Source organism: Bos taurus, chromosome 17 (genome assembly GCF_002263795.3).
Source record: "Bos taurus isolate L1 Dominette 01449 registration number 42190680 breed Hereford chromosome 17, ARS-UCD2.0, whole genome shotgun sequence".
Taxonomy (NCBI): Eukaryota; Metazoa; Chordata; class Mammalia; order Artiodactyla; family Bovidae; genus Bos; species Bos taurus.
In genome coordinates this window covers 27,138,787-27,152,802 of record NC_037344.1, presented here as the reverse complement: position 1 = coordinate 27,152,802, position 14,016 = coordinate 27,138,787, and positions in this window count along the sequence as shown.

Sequence of the window (14,016 nt, the reverse complement as noted above, 5' to 3'; positions counted from 1 at the left end):
GACCCTTATGGTAAGTGAAGAACTAAAGAATCTCTTGATGAAAATGGCATTGAAACATGTGAAACGTCATGTATGAAACGAGATTCCAGTCCAGGTTCAGTGCACGATGCTGGATGCTTGGGGCTGGTGCACTGGGACGACCCAGAGGGATGGTGTGGGGAGGGAGGAGGGAGGAGGGTTCAGGATGGGGAACACATGTATACTAATTAAATAATTTTCTATTAAAGAAAAAAAATGATAATAGTAAAAAAAAAAAAGAAAAGAAAATGAAAGAAATGAGTGAAAGAGTTGGCTTAAAACTCAACTTTCAGAAAACTAAGATCATGGCATCTAGTCCCATCACTTCATGGCAAATAGATGGGGAAACTGTAGAAATAGTGAGAGACTTTATTTATTTGGGCTCCAGAATTACTGCAGATGGTGACTGCGGCCATGAAATTAAAAGACACTTGGTCCTTGGAAGAAAAGCTATAACCAACCTAGACAACATATTAAAAAGCACAGACATTACTTTATCAAAAAAGATCCATTTAGTCAAAGCTATGGTTTTTCCAGTAGTCATGTATGGATGTGAGAGTTGGACCATAAAGAAAGCTGAGTGTGGAAAAATTGATGCTTTTGAACTGTGGTGTTGGAGAAGACTCATGAGAATTCCTTGGACTGCAAGGAGAATAAACCAGTCCGTCCTAAAAGAAATCAGTCCTGAATATTCATTGGAAGGACTGATGCTGAAGCTGAAACTCCAACACTTTGGCCACTTGATGTGAAGAACTGACTCAGGGAAAAGACCCTGATGCTGGGAAAGATTGAGGGCGGGAGGAAAAGGGGATGACAGAGGATGAGATGGTTGGATGGAATCACCGACACAATGGACATGAGTTCGAGTAGGTTCAGGAGTTGGTGCTGGACAGGGAAGCCTGGCATGCTGCAGTCCATGGGATCGCAAAGAGTCAGACACGACTGAGTGACTAATACTTTCACTTCATTTTTCACAGTTTAGTAAATTAAAAACCCATCCTTCAAAAAAATCTTGAAAATTTAAAAGTATTCTGAGCAGTTTAACCATTGTTAGCCCAAACTAGAGAATATAATCCATTAAGCCATGATGAATCTTAATTTGCTGAAAAAATAAAAAAGAGGAGCTGTGGCACAACTAACAGAATTCTAGAGTTGGTCTACTGCCCCTCTAACCAAATATCTAATGTCTGGCTCTCATTGATCACGATCTTATTGGACTAAAAGGAATCTCCTGTTCTCCCTCCTTCTTGAATTTCTAACTTTGTGGAGTGTCATACTGAAAAATGCGAGCACCTATATTGTTTCCTTTGTCAGAACCAGCACTCTACAAGAAAGCAACTCCCAGAATGCAGCACTCCATGCCCTTTCCTTCTCACCACTTGTAACAAGAAAGCAACTCCCAGAATGCAGCACTCCATCCCCTTTCCTTCCCACCACTTGTAACTACTCATATCACAGTCTAGCTGTAGTGCATGGCCTCATGTCTATTTGTGCCCTAAACTTGATTGTTTTTGATTACTAATGTTTACAGAATGAGTAAATATAGAAATGTACGTATTGTGATAGAGTCTGAAGGGGGTGAATGATACAGCTCAAATAACTCAGAAAACAATGTATATTTTAAGAAATATAACTTACTGAATTTTGGTTATGAAAGCCTTGTTTCTGAGTTAGGAATTAACAATAATTTACAGATGAGATATACTTCTTTCTTGACATTTTCTTCATTGAAAGACACTGTTTTACATTTTTTTAGATTTTTATGTATTCTGAGTCCAGAGAATTATTGATAGCTATTCTAGATTTCCAGATTAATTTCAATATTGCATGTCTTTGTGTATTTTCATACACATTTCAATTGTAAGAATGAGGCAAAGTTAGACTTCCGTTGACATCCTAATTTGGATGTCCCAGTATTTATGTGCAAACCTTGCTTTGCTGGAGTTATTTGTAATACTTGGCACATTGACCACTCTTTCTAGCAGTTTTCTACTGTCTTTTCATTTTCCTCCTCTGTTCCTTTAGGGATTGCATTATCCCTTAAAATAATTGGTCACTGTAGACTTACCTTTTTTCTGGCTACTCTTACTAGTTAGCTTGAACCCAACCTCTTTTAATTGAGATCACGTACCTAGTCTTGAGACTTAATGAAGCTCAAATAATTTGTCTTGTTGCAGAAAGAATTCTATGAGAGGCAAATTTATAGGTAAGAAGTTGATTTATTTAGAGAGTTACACACTCCACAGACAGAATGTAGTTTACTTCAAAAGATGAGAGCAGCCCCAGGACATGGGATTGTCTCAGAAAGTGGGAGCAGCCAAGGCTAAAAACACCCCACAGACAGAGTATGGGACATCTAAGAAGGAAAAAGCCTCCCAAATATGGGGTAGCTAGTTTTTATGGGCTGGGTAATAAGTGAGAGGATTATTCCAACTATTTTGGAGAAAGGATGGACATTTCCAGGGACTGGGCCACAGTCCAGTTTTTGACATTGATGATTGTCCTTTGAACCATCATAGCTCTGGTGGGTGTGTTATGGTAGATGTTAATATTTTGTAATAAGCATATAATGAGACTCAAGGTTTACTGGAAGTTGAATCTTCTGCCATCTTGGACCTAGTTGGTCTAACCAGTTTATGTTGTATCTTCAAGGGCTGTGTCATTCTTTTAAAGGTTGTGTCTTTCCCCTTCCCCCCTGTTTCAAGCTCATCCATTTAATTACAATCATAGCTGTAATTAATGACCGTATGCCATTGATCCCTTTAACTATATCTCAAGCTAGAGAATGTCTAATTAACTCCAGAATGTCATACCTCTCAAATATACTTCCTCTTCTTTATTCTCAATGGCCATGCTTTCATTCAGATCATTAATGTCTCTTTCCTGTGTTAGCACAACTGCTTCCTAGATGACTATAAAGTCTTTAGATTAGCGGTCCAACATTTCATTCTTTGTCTTGCTTGTCAATGATTCCTCCAAAATAAACTGTTTTTAAGACTTTAAAGTCATTCTGTTTTTTTTTTTTTCCCTAATTCTTTCTAGAAAAAAAAAAAATATGTGGCCCATCATCATGACAAACAAGGGTGTATGTAATGAGCTCTTTAGTGGCAGTTCTACAATTCATTACATAAATGGTTATGCTCTCTTTTGGTTCTTTGCTTCTGTCTCTTGCCCAGGATGCACATAATTCTTTCTACCTGCTTGATATTTTCAAAGAGAATCATAATTGGACAGAACTTCAAGCAGAGAAGGCAAATTTTATTCAGCACCATTGCACTAGGGGAAAACAGACACCAGTATAGAATTGGGCTCTATTCTAAGTGCATCAGGGCAAATGTGGGTTTAAAGCCAAGGAGCAAGGGGTCTACTGTATAGAAAATTACTAAGAGGAAGCATCAGATGTGTGGGTGGGTGGCATAGATTCTGGCTGAACTAACATAGTAGGAGTTCTGCTGAAGACAAATCAGGGTGATTGGGTACCAAGAGTGAGAAGCGAGAAATTTTAACTAGTGGGGAGTTTGTAATTTCCCTGGTTCTGTCTCACCACATCAAAAGTTTGAAGCCACAGGATGACCAGTGTTATAGCTCAGTTTTATTTAGAAAGCAAAGGAAAATACATCCTCTAGGTGTGAGGGCGGGCCGACCCAAAAGATGCGAAGAGAAGAGAAGCCCCTGGCTCAATTCTGGCTCCTCTTTTTATATGTTTTTTTTCTCCTCCTCTGAACCTGCCCTATGTAAATTGGGCTCGCCAGGAGGGCTGTTTGTTTTACCTGAGGTCCTCACTTGGGTCCTCTGACCTTCCTTTGTTCTATTTTTGCAGACTTTTCCCATCTTTGTCTTTTAGCTACTGCCATTTTGGACTCCTTTTTCCTATTCTAACTACCTAACATAACAAATCAAGAGTGATCAGATAGCAAAGATAAGGAGATTCTTGCAAACTGACTTAGCAAGGTTCTTGCTAAAACTGTATGTTGCAAGAAGTGCACAGATGGGCCTACATAAAGGTTTAGGAGCCTTACTAAAATTTGGTCAAGCTAAGCATATTTGTCAGTGCCTACTCATTACATGAGACTGATCTTGGGTAACATTTTTTTGGGTAAAATTTTCCTTGAGCTTTCCCCCATCAGAACCAGTACATGTTTCTATTAAAGCCTATATTGTAAAGCCTACATTGCAAAGCAGTCTTTTGCTAAAATTTATGCAGTCTTTTCTACAACTAAACTATCAGTTATTTGGAACATTATCTGTCTTGGGTTCTCAACGCCGGGCACAGAATATGACACTTAGCAGATGCTGTATAGTTGTGTTTTTTTTCTGTTTGTTTGTTTTTTAATAAAAATTTTTAAAAAATGGAATGATACTTAAATTAGTATGAGTGAGAACATGTTTTTCACTACATAGTTTTTGAAAGAAATATGAAAGTAATAAAGAAATAGAAAAGGAAAATAATATTTAATGAAATCAAATCTTTTCTAAGTTATACTTTTACACATAACTCCTCTGCTTAAGTTGCTTAAATATATATGAGCAATGATTTGTCTTATATTCATAATAGTTTTGTGCGTTTGCATATTATTATGACACAATTCATATTTCAGTAGTTTGTGACAGAAATCTGGTATTTGTAGTAGCCACAATGCTAAGGAAATGTATTCATGTTAGATATTTTAAATCGGTAGTTAAATACTTGCTACTTATTGGATTTTCTTACCTGCTGCTGCTTACAAATATGCTGATGATTTGCAGTGGTAGGAAAGATCTCCACATATCTTTATGCATGGAGCCAGATGGCCTTGCACAACGACCTTTGCCCAATGCTGTTAGCATCCAGGGGAGCTGAGCAGCTCTGGCTCATTATCCACAACCAGATGTTTTCTACTTCTCTATCACTATTGCTAAGTGGCAGTTAATGTCTAGCACAATGAGTATTTGCTTGAACCTATGATCCATGAAATGCTGTCTCTTAAAATACAAATACCACCTACTGGCAGAAACTTCTCTCTGTGAATTTGTAATGCACTCATTCTCCTTTATTAGAAATCCTGCTATAATCTTAGTGATATTTTATTTAAAATTTTTATGTCTTTCTCAGCTGGCAGCAAGCAAGGATATTTCAGCCTAAGAAAGAATAAAGTTATAAATACAAATAATTCAAGAATTTCTTCTGAATATTCATTGTTTAAAAAAAATAATCACAATGTATTAGCTCCATAAATATGACACAAATGTCTAATTGTCCCATCACTTTCCTGAAATCCTGATACCAAGAGAGTAAAAACTATTTTAGTTACTAGAAGCTCTAGGCTCTGTTGGGGTACATAGTCAGTTTTCCCTCAGTTTGGCTAATGAAAGTCAGTCAGTCAGAATTTGACCTATTCTGGATAAAGTGATAAAGCTGAAATCACAGAAAGACTTTCAGGATATGCTGACATACTTAGGGTATGGGGTGCAGTGCATATGTACCTCAGTTTGTGCTAAACCAGGCAATATATGAAATCCTATGTCTGACATGAATTTTTTCAGAGTTTTCTCTTAATTGTGAAGGGCTTCCACAGTATCTGTGTGAGTGCATGCCTGCTCAATTGTTCAGTCATGTCTGACTCTTTGCGACCCCATGGACTGCAGCACACCAGCCTTCCCTTTCCATCACCAACTCCCAGAGCCTAGTCAAACTCATCTCCATCGAGTCAGTGATGCTATCCAACCATCTCATCCTGTGTTATCCCCTTCTCCTCCCACCTTCAATCTTTCCCATCATCAGGGTCTTTTCCAATGAGTCCGTTCTTCACATCAGGTGGCCCAAGTATTGGAGTTTGAACTTCAACATCAGTCCTTCCAGTGAATATTCAGGACTGATTTCCTTTAGGATGGACTGGTTTATTCTTCTTGCAATCCAAGGGACTCTCAAGAGTCTTCTCCAACACCATAGTTCAAAAGCATCAATTCTTTGGGGCTCAGCTTTCTTTACAGTCCAACTCTTACATCTGTGCATAACTATTGGAAAAACCATAGCTTTGAATAGATGGACCTTTATTGGCAAAGTAATGTCTCTGCTTTCTAATATGCTGTCTAGGTTGGTCATAACTTTTCTTCCAAAGACCAAGCGTCTTTTAATTTCATGGCTGAAGTGACATCTGCAGTGATTCTGGAGCCCCCAAAATTAAAGTCTCTCAATGTTTCCATAGTTTCCCCATCTACTTGCCGTGAAGTGATGAGACCAGATATCATGATCTTAGTTTTTTGAATGTTGAGTTTTAAGCCAACTTTTTCACTCTCCTCTTTTACTTTCATCAAGAGGCTATTTAGTTCTTCTTCGCTTTCTGCCATAAGGGTGGTATCATCTGCATATCTGAGGTTATTGATATTTCCCCTGACAATCTTAATTCCAGCTTGGGCTTCATCCAGTCCAGCATTTCGCATGATGTACTAGGCATGTAAGTTAAATAAGCAGGCTGACAGTATCCAGCCTTGATGTACTCCTTTCCTGATTTGGAACCAGTCTGTTGTTCCATATCCAGTTCTAAATATTGCTTCTTGATCTGCATACACATTTCTCAGGAGGCAGATAAGGTGGTCTGGTATTCTCATGCTTGAAGAATTTTCCATAGTTTGTTGTGTTCACACAGTCAAGGCTTTGGTATAGTCAATAAAGCAGAAGTAGATGTTTTTCTGGAACTCTTTATTTTTTGATGATCCAACGGATGTTGGCAATTTGGTCTCTGGTTCCTCTGCCTTTTCTAATCCATCTTGAACATCTGGAAGTTCACAGTTCACGTACTGTTGAAGCCTGGCTTGGAGAATTTTGAACATTACTTTGCTAGCATGTGAGATGAGCGCAGTTGTGCAGTAGTTTGAATATTCTTTGACATTGCCTTTCTTTGTGATTGGAATGAAAACTGACCTTTTCTAGTCCTGCAGCCACTGCTGAGTTTTCCAAATTTGCTGGCATATTGAGTGCAGCACTTTAATAGCAACATGTTACTGTACAAAATACAAAACTGTAACCACATGCAGAGATGTGACCTTTGTGATTTGCCCCCTAATTGAGGCCTGCTAAAAATGCTGTTTTCATATGACCCACTGTGGGTTTTTTAAGAATTGGGTTCTTCTTTTTTGAATTAAATATGATGCTGATATTATATATATATATATATATATATATATATATAATTTTTTTAATTTGCCTTAGACTTACAGGCAAAACATTAGTTTGTTCCTCATGTGTAAAACCATGATCATCCCTAAGCAAAGCTAACCATGTGTAATAACTCAGTTCCTCTAGAAGCAGAGACAGAGATATAGTTTCAAGTGTTAATACTTCAGAAGTTGCAATGCTCCGGGTGGTGAGAGTGGGGAGAAACAAAGTAAGGAAATAAATGCAGCAATATACTCCTGTAAACTTACCCACCTGACTACTGCTACAGTATGAGCTGCAAAAAGATATAGGAAGCTGTTTCTCAGGTGTGTTTGCTCAGTGTGTAAGCTGATCTAGAAAGTTTGTAAACAGAAAATTATACTCAGCAGTATTTTGTAGAGAGGAAGGAGTTAGTGGAAGTAAAGCAGCTCTGATCCTCCCTGATCACTCCTTTGCATTTAGTCAAAGTATGTTGTAGGAAGTTAGCATTCCAGGTTACATAATCTTGTTCCTCAGAGGTTGGTCAGACACCGTGCTGTGGTAGATTTCATTTACATCTAGACATGGATGGGTGATTTGTTTCATGTTTCACTAAGTGTACACCCATGGCAGATTCATGCTGATATATGGCAAAAGCAATACAGTATTGTAAAGTAATTAGCCTCCAATTAAAATAAATAAATTTAAATTAAAAAAAAGAAATGAAAAGCAGAGATTGTTGATACAGGAGATCTGAGTATGTGTTCAATGTATGTTTCATAAATATTCCTCCTGGCTATTTCTGCAGTAATGAATTCTAATGGATAAATGCTACATGTGATAGGTCTTGGTTTTTAATATCCCTGTTTCTCACACTAGACTCCAGGGTCCTTGAAAACTTACAAGGTTCCTGATGTTGCCTCATCAATGCTTAGCTGAGTGCCTAAAACATAATAGGTACAGAGTAAATAACTGTTGAATTAATGGTTACTTGAATGAGGTAGAAAGCAGAGAGATGGTAATCTTCACACTGGAAATAGTTTAAGTAGCAATGGAATCTGGGTATTGTGTTCTAAGAACAGAAAAGTAGAGAACATTAATTCTTTAGACCTTAAGACAGACATTTGATGCCAGTTTGTTTTACTCTTCAGAGCATTTTCTCTCTTCTGTTTTACTCAGGATAGACTCCAAATGGAATTTAAGAAATTGTCAAAAGCCTATTTATCACCATTTGTGAAATTTGAATAGAGTTCTGAAGTGACCTTGAAAACAAAGGAAGGATTCACTTTCCTTAGGGTATCAGTTAGCTGGGCTATTATCAGTGTCCTCTAATTAGAAGTATAAAATCATCTATTTATGAAAAACCAACCAAGCAACAAACATTCTGTACTTCCCACAAGAAAACTATATAGTAGGTTAAGAGATGAATTTAAAAATATATGTATTTAGTATTCCTGTATTCCTTAATAACTTTTCTTTCTATTTGTGGACTATCCAAATTTTAAGGGTCTTAAGAGCCAGTGGGGATGGACCCATTTCAGAGCACTGGTTGGAAAAATAAAACTGAATAGGAGCAAGGAATTTAAGACTATGATTTATGACTAAACTCTGTGTCCTTTTGCATATTGACAACCCCACTAGTATATCTAATAAATATCTCAAATGTAACATATCTATTATGTGTAGTCCTAATTCCTAAACTATACCACATATAATAAGGAAAGTAGGATTTCATAATTGGAGACAACTTCTTAAATTTAGCATATTTAATTTTAATGAAAATAAATTACTTTTAAATTACATCACTGGTATATAAACTTTATATACCACTTTATATCACTTTATATAGCACTTTATATCACTGGTATATAAAGTGCTGCACTCAATATGCCAGCAAATTTGGAAAACTCAGCAGTGGCCACAAGACTGGAAAAGGTCAGTTTTCATTCCAATCCCAAAGAGAGGCAATTCTAAAGAATGCTCAAACTACTGCACAATTGCACTCATCTCACTCGCTAGTAAAGTAATGCTCAAAATTCTCCAAGCCAGGCTTCAGCAATATGTGAACCGTGAACTTCCTGATGTTCAAGCTGGTTTTAGAAAAGGCAGAGGAACCAGAGATCAAATTGCCAACATCTGCTGGATCATTGAAAACGCAAGAGAGTTCCAGAAAAGCATCTATTTCTGCTTTATTGACTATGCCAAAGCCTTTGACTGTGTGGATCCCAGTAAACTGTGGAAAATTCTGAAAGAGATGGGAATACCAGACCACCTGATCTGCCTCTTGAGAAATTTGTATGCAGGTCAGCAAGCAACAGTTAGAACTGGACATGGAACAACAGACTGGTTCCAAATAGGAAAAGGAGTTTGTCAAGGCTGTATATTGTCACCCTGTTTATTTAACTTATATGCAGAGTACATCATAAGAAATGCTGGACTGGAAGAAACACAAACTGGAATCAAGATTGCAGGGAGAAATATCAATAACCTCAGATATGCAGATGACACCACCTTTATGGCAGAAAGTGAAGAGGAACTCAAAAGCCTCTTGCTGAAAGTGAAAGTGGAGAGTGAAAAAGTTGGCTTAAAGCTCAACATTCAGAAAATGAAGATCATGGCATCCGGTCCCACCACTTCATGGGAAATAGATGGGGAAACAGTGGAAACAGTGTCAGACTTTATTTTTCTGGGCTCCAAAATCACTGCAGATGGTGACTGCAGACATGAAATTAAACGACGCTTACTCCTTGGAAGGCAAGTTATGACCAACCTGGAGAGCATATTCAAAAGCAGAGACATTACTTTGCCAATAAAGGTCCATCCAGTCAAGGCTATGGTTTTTCCTGTGGTCATGTATGGATGTGAGAGTTGGACTGTGAAAAAGGCTGAGCGCCGAAGAATTGATGCTTTTGAACTGTGGTGTTGGAGAAGACTCTTGAGAGTCCCTAGGACTGCAAGGAGATCCAACCAGTCCATTCTGAAGGAGATCAGCCCTGGGATTTCTTTGGAAGGAATGATGCTAAAGCTAAAACTCCAGTACTTTGGCCACCTCATGCGAAGAGTTGACTCATTGGAAAAGACTCTGATGCTGGGAGGGATTGGGGGCAGGAGGAGAAGGGGATGACAGAGGATGAGATGGCTGGATGGCATCACTGACTCGATGGATGTGAGTCTCAGTGAACTCTGGGAGTTGGTGATGGACAGGGAGGCCTGGCGTGCTGCAATTCATGGGGTCGCAAAGAGTCGGACATGACTGAGTATCTGATCTGATCTGATCTGATATAAACTTCATCATAGTTCATACCACTACATTAACTTTGGAGGTCAATTAATTCAGCCTTAGTATTTCCTACTGTAGGAGACAATACCTAATGCATGTGTGTTTGTGTGAGTGAGATGTGTTAATAAATAATATGGCCAGTGTGCCATAAAACTGTAATAGAAACCTGACTTTCTTATGTTTACTTTTAGCATTTCATTGCAAACCATAGCAAATTATAATTTCATGTAACTATGGATCATTGCTCGTATGTTGTTGTTACCGTGTTGTTATTATATTCCATTCTTTATTCTTTTATTAGATTTTATTTTTTTTAATTGTATTTTATTTTTTAACTTTACAACATTGTATTGGTTTTGCCATATATCAAAATGAATCCGCCACAGGTATACATGTGTTCCCCATCCTGAACCCTCCTCCCTCCTCCCTCCCCATACCATCCCTCTGGGTCATCCCAGTGCACCAGCCCCAAGCATCTAGTATCGTGCATCGAACCTGGACTGGCAACTCGTTTCATATATGATATTATACATGTTTCAATACCATTCTCCCAAATCATCCCACCCTCTCCCTCTCCCACAGAGTCCAAAAGACTGTTTATACATCAGTGTCTCTTTTGCTGTCTCGTATACAGAGTTATTGTTACCATCTTTCTAAATTCCATATATATGCATTAGTATACTGTATTGGTGTTTTTCTTTCTGGCTTACTTCACTCTGTATAATAGGCTCCAGTTTCATCCACCTCATTAGAACTGATTCAAATGTATTCTTTTTAATGGCTGAGTAATACTCCATTGTATATATGTACCTTCTTCTTTTAAGCTTCTTTTTCTTCATTTCCTGTAATTATTCCCTATTTACTCCTGTTCTATCTTGAATCAAAGACATTTTTGCCCACCTATCAAGGAATAAACATACGTTCCTTGATGTTGAATTGTTGTTGTTCAGTTGCTACTTTTCCAACTCTTTGCAGGTTCATATACTGTAGCATGCCATGCTCTTCTGTCCACTATCTCCCAGAGTTTGCTCAAATTTATGTGCATTGAGTTGGTGATGCTATCTAACCATTTCGTCTTCTGCCACTCCCTTCTTGTGCCGTCAATCTGTCCCAGCATCTTTTCCAATGAGTCAGCTCTTTGCATCAGGTAACCAAAGTATTGCAGCTTCAGCAACCATCTTTCCAATGAATATTCATGGTTGATTGCCTTTAGAATTGACTGGTTTGAAATCTTTGCAATTTTTATTTATTTATATCTTGCAGACTACTAAGAGTCTTCTCCAGCACCACATTCGAAAGCATCAGTTCTTTGATGTCCAGCCTTCTTTATTGTCCAACTCTCACATCCATACATTGCTACTGGAAAAACAATAGCTTTGACTACACAGATCTTTGTCAGCAAAGTGATATCTCTGCTTTTAACATGCTGTCTAGGTTTGTTATAACCTTCCTTCCACAGAAGGAAGTCTTTTAATTTCATGGCTGCAGTCACCATCTGCAATGATTATGGAGCCTAAGAAAGTAGTTTGTCACTGCTTCCAATTTTTCCCCTTCTATTTGCCATGAAGTGATGGGACCTGATGCCATGATCTTAATTGCTTGAATGTTGAATTTTAAGCTAGCTTTTCACACTCTTCTTTCACCCTCATGAAGAGGCTCTTAGTTCCTCTTCATTTCTGCCATTGGAGTGGTATCATCTGTATATCTGAGGTTATTGATATTTCTCCCAGCAGTCTTGATTCCAGCTTGTGATTCATTCAGCCAGGCATTTTGCATGATGTACTCTGCATATAAATTAAATAAGCAGGGTGACAATATACAGCCTTGATGTACTCCTTTCCCAATTTGGAAACGTTCTGTTGTTCATTTTTGGTTCTAATTGTTGCTTCTTGAGCCACATACAGATTTCTCAGGAAACTCGTTAACATGGTCTGAGACTCCCATCTCTTTAAGAATTTTCATTTGTTATGAGCCACACAGTCAAAGTTTTTAGCGTAGTCAATGAAGAAGAAGTAGATTTCGAATTCCCTTGCTTTTTCTGTGATCTGGTAGATGTTGGCAATTTGATCTCTGGTTCCGCTACCTGTTCTAAATCCAGTTTATGCATCTGGAAGTTCTCAACTGACAAACTTCTGAAGCCTAGCTTGGAGGATTTTGAGCATATTCTTGCTAACATGTGACATGGGTACAATTGTACAGTAGCTTATCCATTCTTTGGCATTCTCTTCATTGGGGTTGAAATGAAAACTGACCTTTTCCAGTCTTGTGGCCACTACTGCATTTTCCAAATTTGCTGACAGATTAAGTGCAGCACTTTAACAGCATCTTTTAGGGCTTTAAATAGCTGAGCTAGAATTCTGTCACATCCACTAACTTTGTTTGTAGTAATGCTTCCTAAAGCCCATTTGACTTCACACCCCAGGGTGTCTGGCTCTAGGTGAGCGACCGTACCTTCCTGGTTATCTGAATCAGTAAGACCTTTTTGTAGAGTTCTTCTGTGTATTCTTGCCACCTCTTCTTAATCTCTTCTGTTTATGTTAAGTCTTTACTGTATCAGTCCTTTATTTTGGCCATCCTTGCATTAACTATTCCCTTGATATCTCCAGTTTTCTTGAGAGATCTCTAGTTTTTCCAGCACTATTGTTTTCCTCTATATCTTTGCATTGTTCAGTTAAGAAGGCCTTCTCATCTCTTCTTTCACTCTCTGGAACTCTATATTCAGTTGGGTGTATCTTTCCTTTTCTCCTTCACCTTTCACTCTTCTTTCCTCAGCTCTTTGTAAAGCCTCTTCATACAACCACTTTGTCTTTTTGCATTTTTTCTCTTGGCAATGGTTTTGGACACTGCCTCCTGCACATTGTTACAAACCTCTCTCCATAGTTTTTCAAACACCTGTCTTCCTCTTCCAGATATAAGCCCTTGCATCTATTCATCGCCTCTGATATAAGGGATTTTATTTAGTTTATAACTGAATGACCTGGTGATTTTCCCTACTTTCTTCACTTTAAGCCTGACTTTTGCAATAAGGAGCTCATTATCTGAGCCAGTCAGCTCCAGGTATTGTTTTTACTGACTCTGTAGAGCTTCTCCATCTTTGACTGCAAAGAACATAATCTGATTTCAGTATTGACCATCTGATGATGTCCATGTGTAGAATCATCTCTTGTGTAAAGGACATCTGTTTTTAGTGTTAATTCTAGAAGGTGTTGTAGGTCTTCATAGAATCTTCAGCTTTGGCATGAGTGGTGGAACACAGACTTTGATTACTGTGATGTTGAAGGGTTTTCTTTGGAAATGAACCAAGATCATTCTGTTGTTTTGAGATTGCAATCAAATACTGCATTTTGGACTCTCTTGTTGACTGTGAGGGCTACTCCACTTCTTCTAAGGGATTCTTGCCCATAGTAGTAGATATAATGGTCATCTGAATTAATTTCTCTCCTTCCCATCTATTTTAGTTCATCGATTCCTGGGATGTCCATGTTCACTCTTGCCATCTTCTGTTTAACGACATACAGTTTACCTTGATTCATGGACCTAACATTCCAGGTTCCTGTGTAATATTGTTCTTTAAACCATCAGACTTCACATACATCCCCAGGCA